Source organism: Emydura macquarii, unplaced genomic scaffold (assembly GCF_026122565.2).
Source record: "Emydura macquarii macquarii isolate MOO-44397 ecotype Brisbane River unplaced genomic scaffold, CSIRO-AGI_Emac_v2 contig_1876, whole genome shotgun sequence".
Lineage (NCBI taxonomy): Eukaryota > Metazoa > Chordata > Testudines > Chelidae > Emydura > Emydura macquarii.
In genome coordinates this window covers 19,227,977-19,244,824 of record NW_027132013.1, presented here as the reverse complement: position 1 = coordinate 19,244,824, position 16,848 = coordinate 19,227,977, and the positions used below count along the sequence as shown (strand labels likewise).

General features: G+C 41.1%; 1 protein-coding gene across 12 annotated transcripts in view; it reads right to left on the bottom strand.

Moving 5' to 3' along the window:
* Positions 1–16,848, bottom strand: part of SIPA1L1 (signal induced proliferation associated 1 like 1) — a 394,920-nt gene that overhangs the window by 239,442 nt on the left and 138,630 nt on the right. For all 12 annotated transcript variants that reach the window (XM_067557845.1, XM_067557840.1, XM_067557837.1 and 9 more), the window contains one exon: positions 15,426–15,497. The gene's annotated coding sequence lies outside the window, so the exon portion shown is untranslated. The remainder of the gene's footprint in view (positions 1–15,425; positions 15,498–16,848) is intronic.

The following is a 16,848-nucleotide window of genomic DNA, read 5'->3' as shown; positions in this document are numbered from 1 at the left end:
ATTGAAATGTTTTGGCACATTTCATTCCTCAAAGTGGCAAATTAGGACAAAAACAAATATTGAAATACTGGAATTTCCCCTGGGACAAATTCCTGTATTCACTTAGCTTTGAAGACATTGGGGTCCCAACTCAAGTAAGCTGGAGGACTACGTGGCTACCTTATAGGTCTTTTGCATTGGTAACTTCTATGATTTAAGCTCACTACTCTGATTATATAAGTTTTTATTTTAGTAGCTCAGTGTTTCCTATCTGAGTATGATTTTTCAGGTGAACAGAATAACTGCAGCTAAATTTTAAAGTACCAGCATTTATTATTTTAATAGCTACATACACTAATAATTAACTCCAATGAAGGACAAAAGAACACCCTCCCCTTTACAGTTTAGCATGTATTTTTCTAATGTCAGTAAAATAATCCTACTGTTTTCTATCTTGCACAATTTTAAGCAAATATATAGAGTTTTCTTTTGGAAACAAATGCTCTACCAGACTAAAAATGTGGTGGATGACAAGCTTCAGATTCAATCCCTTGGCCATTTAAAACCTTTTCCTGCTTGTTTTGCACTTAAAATACTTCCCAAGCCCTGTCAGATTAAACACTTATGACCACAGCACAAGTTCATTTTTAAGTAAAAATTATTAGAAGACATACATACAGAGGGGGTCTGATTTAGCAGAGGCATTTAGCACATTTATAGAATATTCCATCTGTTTAAATACATTAACATGCAGGGGGAAAAGCGACTTTTTTATTTTACTGCTGCAATTTATTTTACGAGACTGCACAGATTTAAAAAAATCCATAATCTCATTCTTTGTTGGACTAGTTTTGTTTTGCTACTGAATATTTTATGTTACCTATTTGTGTTAATTACCAGAATGGCAGAATTAGTCAAAGATGTTACACACTTGCTGTTTCAATAATTCATGAAAGAAATATTTGTCAAGCAGCTGTTTAAATATTTAGGAAAACAGACATTACATATTTTTGGGCAATATCCAATCACAATGCTTTTAGCTTTAAACCAGTGAGACTGTTCTATGGCCTCTTTAATAGTACTTGCTCAATGTCTGCTGTAAGTGGTTAGTTATCACCAGTAGAGCTCATCAGCAAGACAACTCCCAGGCCCATAGCATACTATGCATTTACAGGACATACCCATGCATGCTGCAGGAAGTTGAAGTTTAAACTGTATTAACAGTGAAAAAAATTGACAAACTGCACCTTCAGGCCACTCTAGTGATTGGGCTTTTATTTCAACACTAAGCAGCTATTGCTTTGTGTGTGTACATTTTTACTGTTCTTATAAAAGACAAAACTCCCATGATGGACTTACCAAGAGTTTTGCCTGAGTGAGTATTGCCTAGTTGGGCTCTTTAAAGCAGTTTTAAAATAAAAATTCAGTTAAAAATAAAAAGGACTCCTTCCATGTTTGAAATCTATTACATGATGACAGGAGTGTCCCATTTGAGAATGAGTTAACTTGGTGAATTTTTAGCAGTAAAATGCACTGCCAGCTAGGATAGCCCACTTCATTCCTGGATCCCACACAGGCTTACAAAGCCTGCAGGAAGAGGGCTCATAGGGGAAAGGAGAGCATTACATCGCTAGCCAGTTTTAGAGTCATGTTTGAATGTTCTTCACAGAGTCTCCTCTCCTTTAGCTAGTATAGTCATCTCATGTCATGAGGCTCTCCACATTCTCAGCAGGCTTGTAGAAAAACTTGTGGGGAAGTGAACAAAAAAGTTAGCAAAAAATAAAGTTTTAAAATTTATTTTAATTTTTTTAAAGGTTAAAATTATCCTGATTTGTCTAATATGAAATTAAGAAAATGCACAGATTGAAGGAATCTTATAGAAAGGCCATTTTTCTAGTCTTAAAGTCAGTCTGAAAATGGCACTTCCAAAAGCTAAAGAGCATATCCTGACCAAATCCAGGACGTGTTTAAAAGCATATTGTAAGATAGTGTGACAAACAAATGAAAGCAAGAGCTCATATATTATGCTTATTTAGATAATCATTTTTCTAAGATCTGTTTATAGCAAGTCACAAGGGGAAATTTATATGAGGTATTTCCTTTTCTTATTGGATATATATTATATCGCTACAAATAAAAAAAGGAAAAAAGGAAAAGAACATTCATTTTCAACTTCAGCTTCAAGTTTTGTAGCTCTTTTTGTAAAACTAAAACAAAATGTCTTACTTTTAATTAACCAGTACAGTTTGAGAAGAACTGAAGATTTCACAGTAACCTTGATATTTCTATAATTTATATTACTTTTTATATTACTTTTGAGCATCCGAGACCAGCATCACTTCCAAGCAGAAAAGGCAGTACTTGAAGCCCAGTGAACCCCATGGCATGGCTTGAATATAGCGGTTCAACCCTAACTGTGAACACTAGGGGCTTGTCTACACTTACCTCCAAGATTCAGCGGCAGACAACGGGAGTTACACAAGCTACGCAAAAAACTTGTGCAACTCCCGTCGACTTCTCTGCTTCTCTTCTGTGCACCATCTTCACTGCACTACGACACTTGAGAAGGTGGGTCTTAATACGTCAATTTTTGGATCGACTGAGCGGGTCTTCACTGACCGCTCAGTCGATCCAGAGAAATCGATCTGACGGCAGCGAATTTGCTGCTGTCAGCGAAGGCGTAGCCACATTACGCTAAGGGGTATTCAAACTTGGAATAAAAAGGGAAAAGGAAAAATATATATATATTTTTTAAAATAAACGGGGAGAAAGGGATAAGTGAACCTAAGTAGGGTACTAAAGACTACTTTAAACTATTTTAAACACTAAGTATACCTATCAGACTTAACACTGCTGAGAGCTCCATCTCAGGCCAAGGATTGTTAAGAAGGAACTGGGGAGGGGGTCTGGTAGCTCGGTGCTATATAGGCGCCAACAATGGCGTGAGACGGGGAGAGGCATGTGCGACCCAGACTATCACTGCTTCTGAAATTCTCCAATCAAAGGCGCAGGAACACACCATCACCTGAAGTGCAGCACTCATAGGGACACTCTTAGAAGAGCACTGTTGTTCAATACTTTTTTCTTGGTGAAAGAAACAGCTTAAAGAAGTTCTGTACAATGCCACCCCTCCTAGCAGCTCTGCATTTTTTATACCTCAGCTTTCTGCTTGCACTTCTTTCTTTCCTTCCTCCCTCTCCTTTTGTCTCCGACCACTCTCAGCTTTGCACCTGCTTTCGGTTTGCCTTCTGTCCTTTGGCCAGCATCCCCATCTCTGTGAACCAAATCATCGCCCTTCTCCTCAAAATTTACTTTAACAAGCCTTCAGTGTTGATTTCCATACAGATAGATAACCACATGCCTACTTGCATTTAAACTTTGTACGACGCATTATATTTGTTCAAGTCAGATTACACTCTTCAGGGCAAGAATCTTTTCTTTATTATGAAAAAAATCCTGTGCATTTATTCTTCAAAAAATTACTTCCCTTATAAAATGTATTTTTATTTGTGGTACATGCCCCAAGTCCGAAGCACCATCAAACCTTGGCTGCCCACATTTTCCCCGTAATATGTTCCTCAGTTTATCCCTCTTCCACCAGCTAATTGGAAACTGCCTCTGCCCCCACCCTTCCACATGGAAGATGGGGAAGATACCAAATCTCAATTGAGGCCATCCAAGATGATATTGTAAAGGACCAATAAAACTCATGCATTCTACATTCATTCATACGTGTACAAATTCATGACAGGTGATGTTACAATAATGGAAGGCATCTTTAAGTTTAGCTGGCAGACATGAAAGATGTGCTAATATTCACAGTATATCAAAGTCTGGGGTATACAAATACAAGAAGAGGGCAGAAAGTGATTTAATGTGGAAAGCAGAGAAGAGTGAAAATACAACAAAAGAAATTTTTAAAAGGTGCAGCTTTGGGAGCATGGCAACAGGTATTTTCAACTGTGCAGGTAAGATGTGAGGGAGATCTTTTTGAACCTTAGTCATGGTAGAGGGCCTCAAAATCCAGCACAAATGGAGGTTACTTATTGGTAACAGGTGGTTCTTCAAGATGTGTGGCACAGCACTATTGGGAAAAATGAGGATTTGCACAACTGCCAACTCTATAGTATGTCATATCCTAACTAGAGTTAATAAGACTCCTGTCTACAAGCACTACATTGCCAATTCTTTTAAAGAACATAAAATATACATCTCAATTTTCAGAAACATCCATTTCCTGCAAAAAGATTCTTCATTGATAATGAAAAACATTGACTGAAAGTATCAATGAAAATGAAATGTATGAGTAAAGCTTCCACAGATTTCAAAACGAAATTTGTAACAACAGTTTAATTCAGCACTGTGAAACATCCATGCTAGCATGATGTTTGCTATCATGATCAATAATACAATCCCCATCTGTCAGAATTACTTAAAATGCTTCAAGAGAATCTCTTAATTTTATGCACAACAAAATAAAAAATACAATGAGTTTATTATCAATTGCTCAAATGAAGAACAAAGCTCCTCCAATGTCTGCCATTCTGTATATTCCTCAAATGCTATGTTGTGTACAAAAGGATACAAGACAATATCCCGGTGTCTTTCATGCTTTAATACAATCCCTACTTTTGTTTATACTATTTCACAAAGTGGAAACCAGAGTAACCCATAAATTACTCGAACATGTTAATCATTTTGTTTTGTTTAAATGAATATAAAAATGTCAATATTCTTCATTTCCTTCCAGAATTCAGCTGTTTTATGGGAGGAGAAAATGGAAGAGTCCACAGAAGATACAAAAATTGCTTTCATTGCTGAAAAGTTTTGATATGCTCAATTAAAAAACAGCACAAGTCACCAAACTGCATCCTCAACTAGCAAGCAAATATTTTATGAGGCAGAATAACAGGGAAAGAGAAAGTAGTATTACTGCACAGGCCAATGAGACACAAATCAGGTAGGTTAAAAGAGGGAAAGAGTATTTTAAAACTTTCCATAAGCCAAAAGTGAGGCTGTATACTGAAATATATAGTCATCCCTCTGCCATGGGTATTTGATTTTATGGCCTTGCAGGTTGATTTCCCACTGGAGGAAGACATAGCATCTGGGAATCTTCTTAGTATAACTTGTTTTACTTGCATTCCTTTTATTTATAGTCCTTGAATAAAGATGGTCAAACAACACATAGGCAATCCTTTCTTTCAGGAATCTCAGCCAGAACCCCCATGTCTGGTTCCCAGAGAGCAACTCTGCCTCCAGAATTAAACAGATTAAAAGGCAGAGAGCTAGCTCGCTAACTGCTTGCCACAGCTCCCTGTTGGAGGCCCAGTACAATCTGAGTTGCCTGACCACTGGCCTAAAGGCCTAGCATAGCTTCAGTTGCTTGCTTGGCTATTCTGACCCCTGTAGCATGACATCTTCCGGTTGGCAGAGATGAATATGACTACTGAGTACTATATGACTACTAAGTAACCTTGCAGATGTCTCAGTTTCTGCATACTATGGCACATAAGACAAAATACACAATATGTATGCTTGCAGCTGCACATAGATAACAGTGATAGGAACACGTTATCCTTGAATATCTGGGGGTACACTTTTTCATTGCCAAGGGACATATTTTTACACCCCACCTCCTATCACCAGATGTTCTTTTGACAACCCCAATTATCATGGTGAGAATGGAATTTAGTCAAGGGTGAAAACCCAATGTAGGTAATTAGCATATATGATGAGTAAAGAGGTAATTAGGTGAAAGTTGTTTATGGAATGGTATAAGAAGTCACTACTTAGACAAAGGGACGCACTCCATCAACACCTGACTCCGTGGGAGGTGTTGCCAGCCGGACCAGAGGCCACTGACTCCCTGGTAGGGCCCATGAAGAAAGCCATTCCTGTATACAACCTTCTGAGTGACTGCTTAGCTCTCCAGACTTAGTGAGTACGATATATTGCAGTTAATTGTAGGCTTTGTATTCAACTAGTATATCTATAGAAAACCTTGCACACTAAACCTTATTGATCTGCAAATTGGGGTACCATGTCTCACAGGTATTCACACTGATCACTAAGCATCCACAATCAACATTCCCCACAAAAAAGAAACATTAAAAAAAACTATCATGCATTGCTTGCAAACTACGAAAAAAAACTTGTAAAGTTATGTCCAGAAGTGCCATCTGAAAATTCCTGCCATATTAGAGAATATTTCAGCAAAAATGTATATACCCCGTGCAACTTCCCATTCAGATACTAGAGCATAAGCTTTATTATGGGAACCTCAGAGGTTCCTATGATCAACTCTGAGGCAAACAATTTGTCTATGGGAGAATTTAAGTTAATTTTTAATCAATAGCCAAAGGTTTTAAGTTATTATATTGAAGTTATGAAGGTTTATTATTTAAAACAGCTTTAGAAAAAGGCTAAATATTAAACAAGTGAGACATTGTCCCATCAGTAGGTAGATTGGCAGCTCCGGAGTTGATCCTAGGCAGCATAGGTCATCATCATTAACTGATCTGAGGACAGGAAGGAGTGATGGTATGAAAGTGCTGATTGGGGACTGAAATGGTTTATAGTGTGAGGAGAGTAGAAAGTGGTTTAACAGGAAAGTAGAGGAGAGTGAAAATACCACAAAATAAATGAAAAAGGTGCAGCTATGAGAGCATGGCAACACTATAGCTGTGAAGATAGGTGTGAGGGAGATTTTTTTGAGCCTTGGTCATGGTAGAGTCTCCAAATCCAAGAAAAATGAAGTTTACTTACTGTAACTAGAGGTTCTTCGAGATGTGTGGTCCCTATCTGGATTCCAAACATGGGTGCACACATGTGCCGAAACTGTTCGTAGCACTGTTCATCGACCTTCATGCACGTGGGTATGTTGGCCACGTGGTGTGTCCAAGATCTTATGAAGCCATGTGGGTCGATGTCCCTCCAGGTCCCTCTTGCAAACAGGCAAAGAGCCCATAGCAGAGGGGAAGAAGGGTGGGACTGGAATCCAGATAAGGACCATTCATCTCCAACAACCTCCAGTTACAGTAAGTAATCTCCATTTCTTCTTCAAGTGCTTGTCCCTATGTGGATTCCAAACATGGGTAGCAAAACAAGCAATAAATTAGGGTGAAGGCGGGAGTGAGGGCTCGTCAGAAGTGAGAGTCTGAAGGACTGCGCAGCCACCCGCCGCATCTGCCACCACCAACGGGGCTATTGTGTTGTGAGCAGTGAAAGTGTGGACAGATATCCTGCCATGAAATGTCTGTGAGGAGGAAAAACATGATTGTTTGCACCCATCTGAGCAGTGATGCCAGATGGCAGAGAGACTTGGGAAAGGGAGCAACACTCCTCGAAGCAGTGAGAGATCCACTTGGAGAGATGATGAGAGGAAAGGGTGCAGCCCTTCCAACGTTCTGCAAGGGCAGCAAAAAGCTTCGGCGAGATCTGGAAATCAAATGTACATTATAGGTCGATGGACCCAGATGGAGGAGTGGGCAAGACCCGACTGTTGAAGGTGGAGAAAGTAGTCAAGATAGTGGGGATAGAGACTAGGTTTAGGGGTGAAGATGACTGGCCACCCACATCATGAACTTTTCCACTTCGCCTGGTAACATGCTCTAGTAGATAGGTGCCTGCTATGCGAAAGGACGTTGCATACTGGTATTGAACACGTTTACCCATGAGCCCCTCCAAATATCAGGCCATGAGGTGAAGTGGTTCTGATTTGGGGTGCCAGAGTTGGCCACATTGCTGCGTGAGGAGATCTGGGAGAGGGGGAATGCGAATTGGCAGGTAAATCAAGAGATGAAGGAGGTTGGTGAACCAATACTGGCAAGGCCAGAAAAGAGAGATGAGGATGAGGACTGCACGGTCTCATCATACTTTGTGGATGATTTGTGGAAGTAGTGGTAGGGACAGGAAGGCATTCTGGAGGTTGGGTGACCAAGGGAGGAGAAGCATATCCCCATGAGCGCCTTGTCAGAAAGCACCCCTGGAAAAAAAGAGGGGGAGCTTGCGATTGGCAGGAGTCACAAAGAGGTCCCAGTGCGGTGTGCCCCACTGGTGAAAAATGGATTGGAGAGTGGGATCGTGGAGCCCCCATTCGTGATTGTTGTGGATGGAGCGACTCAAGGATGTCATCAGTGCCTGGAAGATAGAACGTGTGGAATGTTATGTTGTGCCTGAGGCACCAGTTCCACAGATGAATGGCTTCTCCGCAAAGTGTTGGATTCCAGGCTCTGCCCTGTTTTTTATATAGACAGCAGTTGACGTTGTCCGAGAGGAGTTGCACATGATGGGATCGAAGAAAGGGTAGGAACGCTCCACAACTGAGGCAGCCTGCACCTAATTCCATGATGTTGATGTTGCATCCTGGCCTCTCTAGTTTTTGAGCAGCGTGGCCCTCCTGATGAGTGCCCCATCCTACCAGCAAAGCATCCATTGTGATGGTGGTGGTAGGCGTGGGGGAGTTCAAGGGGGTGCCGCCATGACCTTGGCCATGTCACACCACCAAGTGAGGGAAGTTAAAACCGGGGGGGGGCCGCCGCAGGTGGGAGGAAATACTCATTTGTGGAGGTGGCCCACTTGTGGGCTTTAGATAGTACACAGCCACAGTTTAAGGCATCACGTGCAATCATGCATGTGGAGTGACAAAGGTGCAGGCCATCATATGGCCTAGCAGGGAGAGGAACTGTCGAAGACGTGTGCAGGGGCGGCAGTAGAGTTGCACAATGAGGGAAGTAAGGGCTGCAAAGTTGGTTGAAGGAGAGAACTATATATGGGGAGAGCAGTGGGCGAGGGACCTGCTGGCTGCAGGATATACAGGAACTCGTCCTGGGAGTCCTGTATATGTTCCACCAGTAGATTATGGCCCCTTACCATGTGTCAGAGCAGGTCCTTGTATTGACCATGGATGTCTAAGGGAGAAAGGGAGGGCGGGATGAGTGCCTTTTCTGGGGAGGAAGACTTTCCCATGGGGATTGGTGTTTCCATTATTTCCAACAGTGCTGGTGGCGCCAACAGTGCAGAATCTTGGGGCTCCTTGTAAACTGAGGGAGGAGCTGTATAGACTGGTAAAGGGCAGCGGTGCCCTGTGGCCATGGTACAGAACCCAATGGTGCCAGTAAGGCCAAGCAGATGGATCAGCTGGAGCCAATGGCCCACGATGGTACCAGAACCATGCATCAGAGATGGGTGCCTACGCTGATGCATAGGGCAGGCGTCATTGCTAGGGGCTGTAGGAGTGCACTGGTGAAAAGGTGGGCTCCTGTTCAGAGGGCAGCTCTGAGATGGGTAGGTTGGGCTGGAAATAGTGGTGCTGTTGGAACAGTAGGGGCTGATGCAGAGCAGCTCTGCAAGGACATGCTTCCTTGCTGTTCTGACAGTGCAAAGAGAAGCACGTCAGGGCAGTAACTTAAGTAGAAGCAGCTCATCTGCCAGTGATGGAGGGCATATGGTTGCTGGTGGTCTGGGACACAGTGGGGAACCAGCACACTGTAGAAGTTCATCCATAAATGTCAGCGAAGACAAACAGACAAGTGTGCGTGGCATCAGTTGTGGGATTCCCAATGGTGTGGATGGAGCCAGTACTGGAGGTGGTAGTTCCGCAACAGTTGAGGGTAACACCGGTTGCTCTCGACAGTGTTTCGACTTGTGCTGCGACCGAGACTTGGGGGAAGAAGCAGACTAGTCGTCATGCGATTTCTCACCTGACTATCAAAGCTCAGGGAGGCAACACTATGTTTCGAGGCAATCTCTTTTGGAAAGCCACCCTTGTGCCGATGCATGTGCTTCTTATGCACACAGTGCTGCTTTGACAGTGGTGCCAGAACAGAGGATGCCGCTCTGGACGGAGTTGGTGAAGCACTAACTGGTGGTGAGGCCAGACGCTCTGGTGGATCAGCCGGCGTGCCGGCTGAGTGCACACATGGGTGCATTGCTTCCTCCATGAAGTATTTTCGACATCGGAGCTCTCGAACCTCAAATCCACAGTGGGAAGGAGCAACAAACAGAGCAGTCAGTGATGACATGTGCTTGACCCAAACAATAGAAACAATGCTGTTGTTCGTCGCTCCTGGTGAAGGAGCACGGATACGACGCACAGCTTTTAAAGCCGGCTTGCTGGGGCATAGCCTTTCTAAGCGGGCGCCCCACACAGAGTAAAAACACAACTACTATTAAATTCTGAACTTAACTTCTAACTACTAAAAATTAAGTTTAATGGTTGTAAAAAAAACTATATACAAGAAGACAAAAAGCTATCAATATGGAGAAAGGAAGAGGGTTCCGACTCTGGCCATGTGGCAGTAAGAGGGAACTGGAGGGGCATCAACACACGTAGTCTCATGAGACCTCAGACACACCACATGGCCAACGCACCGCGCGCACATGGGTCGACGAACACTGCTACCAACAGTTCTGGCTCTTGCACATGGTGCACATGTGCACCTATGTTTGGAATCCACATAGGGACCAGCACTTGAAGAATCTTACATACCATACTGAGCTGCAATTATGAAACACCCACTATAGCAGACTAAACCGCTCACTGAAAAATTTCTAACCAAGTAAGGTAGACAGCCACATTACTGATGCAATATTGTGTCTGTCTTTCTATACAGCTTGCAAAGGTCCACATTTAAGATTTTCATATCACTACAGAGAAGGATGCTAGGCAGTATTTGGACTCCATTTAAGTATATATAACACAAATGTAAAATTTTTGTTCTGGTTGAAAGGCAACATTCATGATTTCAATCCAAGAGAAAATGTGTCTAAATTGCCTGAAAATTTAATCTGGCCTTTAGTACAGGTTTTAGATATTTATACAGATGGTTGTGAAACTCAAATGTCATTTTTCACATCCAAGCCATTTCACTGAAAGCTGAAGCTAAGTTGTAGGTCCGCTGCTGGCCTTCACTGCTGCTTTTGAGATGAAAGCAGTGCAGCAGCAGGGCTTCCCGGGTGCTCAGCCTGACCCACAGTTTCATTTCCATTAACACAAAAGTTTATTAAACAACCAGCTGCTTGGGCTGTGCTCTCTTCTCCGAGTCCTTTATCAATTTCTTACACATTCCCTGATTTCTCCCTATTTCTCTTTTATTCCTAAGGGTTGCTTTAAGGAGCAGCAAGGTCTGCAAAGAATAAAACACCCCATCTCACCTGGTGTGTAAGGAGTGACACAAAACCCTTGATCCTAAAGCAAAGGCAGCTGGGGAGAAAACAGGAAGGAGCTCAGTCCCCAGCCAGCTGTGTCATCTTCTTGCCAGGCTACAATCCCCTCCTGACTGTTGGTCTGTCCATGGAAAAAGCATCTAATGTAGTACTTATTCCTCCCCAGCAGAGGAAGCTATGGGCAGATCTCAGCTATCTTCCCCCTCTTCTTCCCCATCCACTCTTCTTCAACCCTGTGGAACTTTCTCCTCCAAGTGTGTTGGAGGCACTAGGGAGCTGGATCAGGATGCAAATGCACATACGGCTGTGTCCAGGGACATTGTGTTCATTCATGAATGTCATGGGAGGTGGAAAGAAGGCAGCATGCACGTAAGAGGGCTTGAGGGGCTTTGCCAAGCATGTTGTGGTTGAGCCCTGTGAATGTTAGGTGTATAGATGTTTTTGGGCAGCGAGGGTTAATGCTTGTAAGAAGTCAGTGGAGAGACAGGATAAAGTGATTCAGACATAAGATACAGTAGAAATGGAAGAGAAATTGGGGACAAGGGTGGGGATGAGACGGAAGAAGAAAGGAAATGGGAGAGACTGACGTACATGGAGATTTTAAAGGGAACAAAGGGTGATCGTGAAAATACACTTAGGAAGGAGGAGAACCACAAAGAGAAACAAAATGACGGGAGAGAGAAGAGGACTGAGGAGAAATTAGACTAAAGGCAAACAGATTCTGAAAAAAGACATAGGGAAAATTTTGATGTCCTGGAAAAGGAAAAGGAGTAAAGGAGCAGGTGAAGAGTGAAGGAAATAGAAGCTAAAACAAAAAAGCAAGGGAGACAATGATTTTACTAAAGTTATAATCAAAATGTTACAATGAAAGCCTAATAAATGTTTAATTTTTATCTGTAAACAATAGGTATAATTATGCTCACTATCTCATAAAAATGGCCACACTGGGTTAGACCAATGGTCCATCTAGCCCAGCATTCTATCTTCGGACAGTGCCCAATGCCAGGAGCCTCAGACGGAATGAACGGAACAGGTAATCATCAAGTGATCCATCTCATCAGCCATCCCCAGTCCCTGGTAAACAGCAATTCCTGCCTATTCTGCCTAATAGCCAGTGATGGACCTATCCTCCATGAACTTCCCTAGTTCTTTTTTGAATCCCATTATAGTCTTAGTCTTCACAACATCCTCTGGCAAGGAGTACCATAGGTTGACTGTGCTTTCTATGAAGTACTTCCTTTTGTTCATTTTAAACCGGCTGCTTATTAATTTCACTTGGTCAGCGCTTGTTTTTTGTTATGAGGAGTAAATAACACTTCCTTATTTACTTTCTCTACATCAGTCATGATTTTATAGACCTCTATTATATCCCCCTTACTCATCTCTTTTCCAAGCTAAAAAGTTCCAGTCTTATTAATCGCTCCTCATATGGAAGCTTTTCAATATCCTTAATCATTTTTCCTGCCCTTTTCTGTACCTTTTTCAATTCCGATATATCTTTTATGAGATGGGGCAACCAGATCTGTATACAGTATTCAAGATGTGGGCGTATCATGGATTCATAAAAAGGCAATACGATATTTTGTGTTATTATCTATCCCTTACCTAATGATTCCCAATATTCTGTTAGCTTTTTTGACTTCCGCTGCACATTGATTGGATGTTTTCAGAGACCTATCCACAATGACTCCAAGATCTCTTTCTTTAGTGGTAACAACTAATTTAGACCCCATCATTTTATATGTATAGTTGGCATTATGTTTTCCCATATGCATTACTTTGCATCTATCAACACTGAATTTCATCTGCCATTTTGTTGCCCAGTCACCCAGTTTTGTGACATCCCTTTGTAACTCTTCGCAGTCTGCTTTGGACTTAACTATCTTGAGTAGTTTTGTCTCATCTCCAAATTTTGCCACCTCACTGTTTACCCCTTTTTCCAGATCATTTATGAATATGTTGAACAGTACTGGTCTCAGTATAGACCTCTGTGGGACACCACTATTTACCTCTTTCCATTCTGAAAACTGACCATTTATTCCTACCCTTCGTTTCCTATCTTTTAACCAATTATTGATCCATGAGAGGATCTTTCCTCTTATCCCAGAACCACTTACTTTGCTTAAGAGCCTTTGGTGAGGGACCTTGTCAAAGGCTCTCTCAAAATATAAGTGCACAATATCCACTGGATCACCCTTGTCCACATGCTTGTTGACCCCCTCAAAGAATTCTAGTAGGCTGATGAGGCATGATTTCCCTGTACAAAAACCATGTTGACTCTTCCCAAACAAATTGTATTCCTGTGTGTGTCAGATAATTCTGTTTTAACCAATTTGCCTGGTACTGAAGTTAGACTTACTGGCCTATATTGCCGGGATTGCCTCTGGGCCTTTTTAAAAAATTGGCATCACATTAGCCATCCTCTAGTCATCTGGTACAGAAGCTGACTTAACTATGGTATGTAACCTATCATTTAATAGTTCTGCAATTTCACATTTGAGTTCCTTCAGAACTCTTGGGTGAATACCATCTGGTCCTGGTACACATATCATACCTCGCTGCACCTTGTGTAATTATTTATACCTATGTAAAAGAGGATATAGTGCTGCCAAGACAGAATAGTAAAAATTTGCAGCCACTTTGCATATGTGTAAATAATTATGCAAATGTGCAAGGCAAATATACAGTATTTTGAGCACTTCAAATTTGACTATAACACCCCTCAATTACCACTACATAATAGGTTGTGTATTTAAAGGGAGTTAAGCTGCTCAGAAATTGTTGCTGAGGCTGCTGGTAAACTAGTGGGCTCTCCTTTTCCTCCCTTCTCCATTCACTCCTCTATTCTCAGTCTCCCTCTTCATTCATTCCTGCCAAACTACATTTCCATACCACAGTCTCTCACACCCAATAATTTTCTCGTATGCTCTTCCCCCACATTCACTCATTTTCAGTACTGAGATATGGTGTTTTAGTATCCCTCTCCAAAGCCAATGAAGGAAAAAATCCCACCACGTTGTATGATAAAGTTTGATTACAATCACCTAGACGCACATGCTGAATGGGAGCTCCCTGCAACAAAATTATACAACACAAGAACATTACCATTAGAAAGTTTAAAGCCTCCAAAAGAATGGAAATAAGTTAATGACAAGTTACATGTTTAAGATATTAACTGAATACAGGAACTATAAGGATAAAATACTGACATTCTAGTAGCTCAAAATCTGAAGAGTAGAGACAATGATATTGTTAAAAGGAGGAAATTTCCTTTACCAATTCTAAGGCCATTTACTCAAACTCCACAAAGCATAACTTGCAACATAGACATTATTATTGTGTATGTACTTTTTTATATTTCTATATATAATGTATAATTAGTAACTTATGTTGAAATAATTTATAAAAGTTTACCATCATGGTATCTCACACACAGATCTATGTCTTTCATCAGTACCTGCAAAGGTTAGGAGGTGGTCTTGTAAGAGATATAAGCTGTGACTATAGTTAGACTGAAACAAGCTCATTTTCACTTGTACCAGAGAGAAAAATGTGATCTTCAGAAGTGAAAGTCCTAGTGCATTAATTCAAAGCTATCAGTTAGCTTTCTTGAGCATACTTAGATAGAAATGAGCTTCCAGTGTGTAAGTGGAGCTACAAGACTAAATGCAATCCTTTAATGTATTAATATAGAAATATAGAATAGGAACAGGAACATTATATTACCTCTATATTTGGCACTGATGTGACCACTGCTAGAATACTGTGTCCAGTTCTGGTGTCCACAGTTCAAGGAGGATGTTGAAAAATTAGAGAGGGTTCACAAAAGAGCCACAAGAATGGAAGACATGTCTTATAGGGAAGACTCAATGGCTCAATCTATTTAGCCTATGAAAGAGAAGGTTAAGGGGTGACTTGATCACAGTCTCCAAGTACCTATATGGGGAACAGAAATTTGATAACAGAGTCCTTCAGCTAGCAGACAAGTGTATAACAAAGTCAAATGGTCGGAAGTTGAAGCTAGACAACTTCAGACTAGAAATAAAGCACACATTTTTGACAGTGAGGGTCATTAACCAGTGAAACAACTTATCAAAGGCTATGGTGGATTCTCAAATCAACATAGGAGGCTTTTCTAAGAGGTATACTCTAGTTCCATCACATCTATTGGACTTGAAGCAGAAATTAATTCAGGCAAGGCTTATGGCCTGTGCTATGTAGGACGTCAGAGCTATCAAACACAGTAGTCCCTCCTGGCCTTAAAATTATTAACTTACCTTTTCTTACTTTACAGATCTTGGTTTCTGCTCTGTCCCTCATGAACTCAACAATAAATAGTCACTAGAAACCTGCAAAAACAAAAGTAATTTATTTTAGTGTTTTTAAATTGCAATAATAGGTGCTACCATTGCTGTAATATAACATGCATTAATTGGCTGTAAAAAAAAACCTGTAGATATTTACACATAGCATATTTTCAGGATTTTTGATACTTTGCCAGCCAACCTCTCAAAATTTTAAAAATATAATTGTTAACTACAAGAAAATCACATGCATACTAATCAACATGCATTTGCAGCATACTTAAGTATTCTAACAATCACAGTATACACTATGAATATTTAAAAGGTACAAATAAGCAAATTGCATGTATTTGTTTATTTTGATTTATACATTGCACTTATCCATACCTTCTTACACGTGCACAATTTTAACACACAAATTAAATCCAGATCACATCATACAGACATTTAAAATCTCTCTCCAACCCCAGCCCATACATGCTGAATCAAATATATTGAGGCTGAAGTAGTCTCAGATTATCAAATGCCTTAAATCATCAATACTCAAACTGGTATTTGTCCACAAAGTGCCTACTTATGACAGCAGAGAGCTGACTGGTCTCACTACACTGGTTTTCCTTGGTGTTTCTAACTGCTAACTCGCATTAGAAGCTAAAAATATATTAAATACTTTCCTAATATTAATTTTCCATTTAATTAATAGCTGTAGTCACCACAGGAGTATTCAAAGATGTAAATGACTAAGGAGGTGGACCATGCCACTGGAAATGATGGGAGGTGTCCAAGAGACACTGTTTATTAAGATGAATTCCAGAATAAGAAAAACTCTCAGCATGCGCACGCATGCACACTCCCTTCTTTCTCCTACCAGCCTACCCTATAAACCTGTAGACCCTGTAACTGAAGGATCTACCTCTAACTTCCTTTGGGCCTCTCAATGGAGACTTTGTTTAAAATGAGTGTTTCTGAACCCGTTTTGAAGAGCAGAGGTGTCAAACTCCTGGCCCACAGGCCACATTGTGGTCTTCTTGATGTACTTGGCTGAAAAACCTTCCAGACATCAACCAAATGCAACAAATACCCTATTATCTTCCCGAGTCTGCAGACAGCCTGAAACAATGGCTCAGAGATATGAACTCCTCCACACATTGCATTAATCCCACTAGATTAGAATGTTAACTCTAATGCATGAACGTGGCACTTTAAACTAATCAACTATTTCACTGCTGTATGCAGAGTTGTAGCTGTGCTGGTCCCAGGATATTAGAGAGAGACCAGGTGGGTGGGGTAATATCTTTTATTGGACCAAGTTCTGTTGGTAAAACAGACAAGCTTGCGAGCTTACACAGAGCAATTCTTGTAAACTCGAAAGCTTTTCTCTCTCACCAACAGAAGA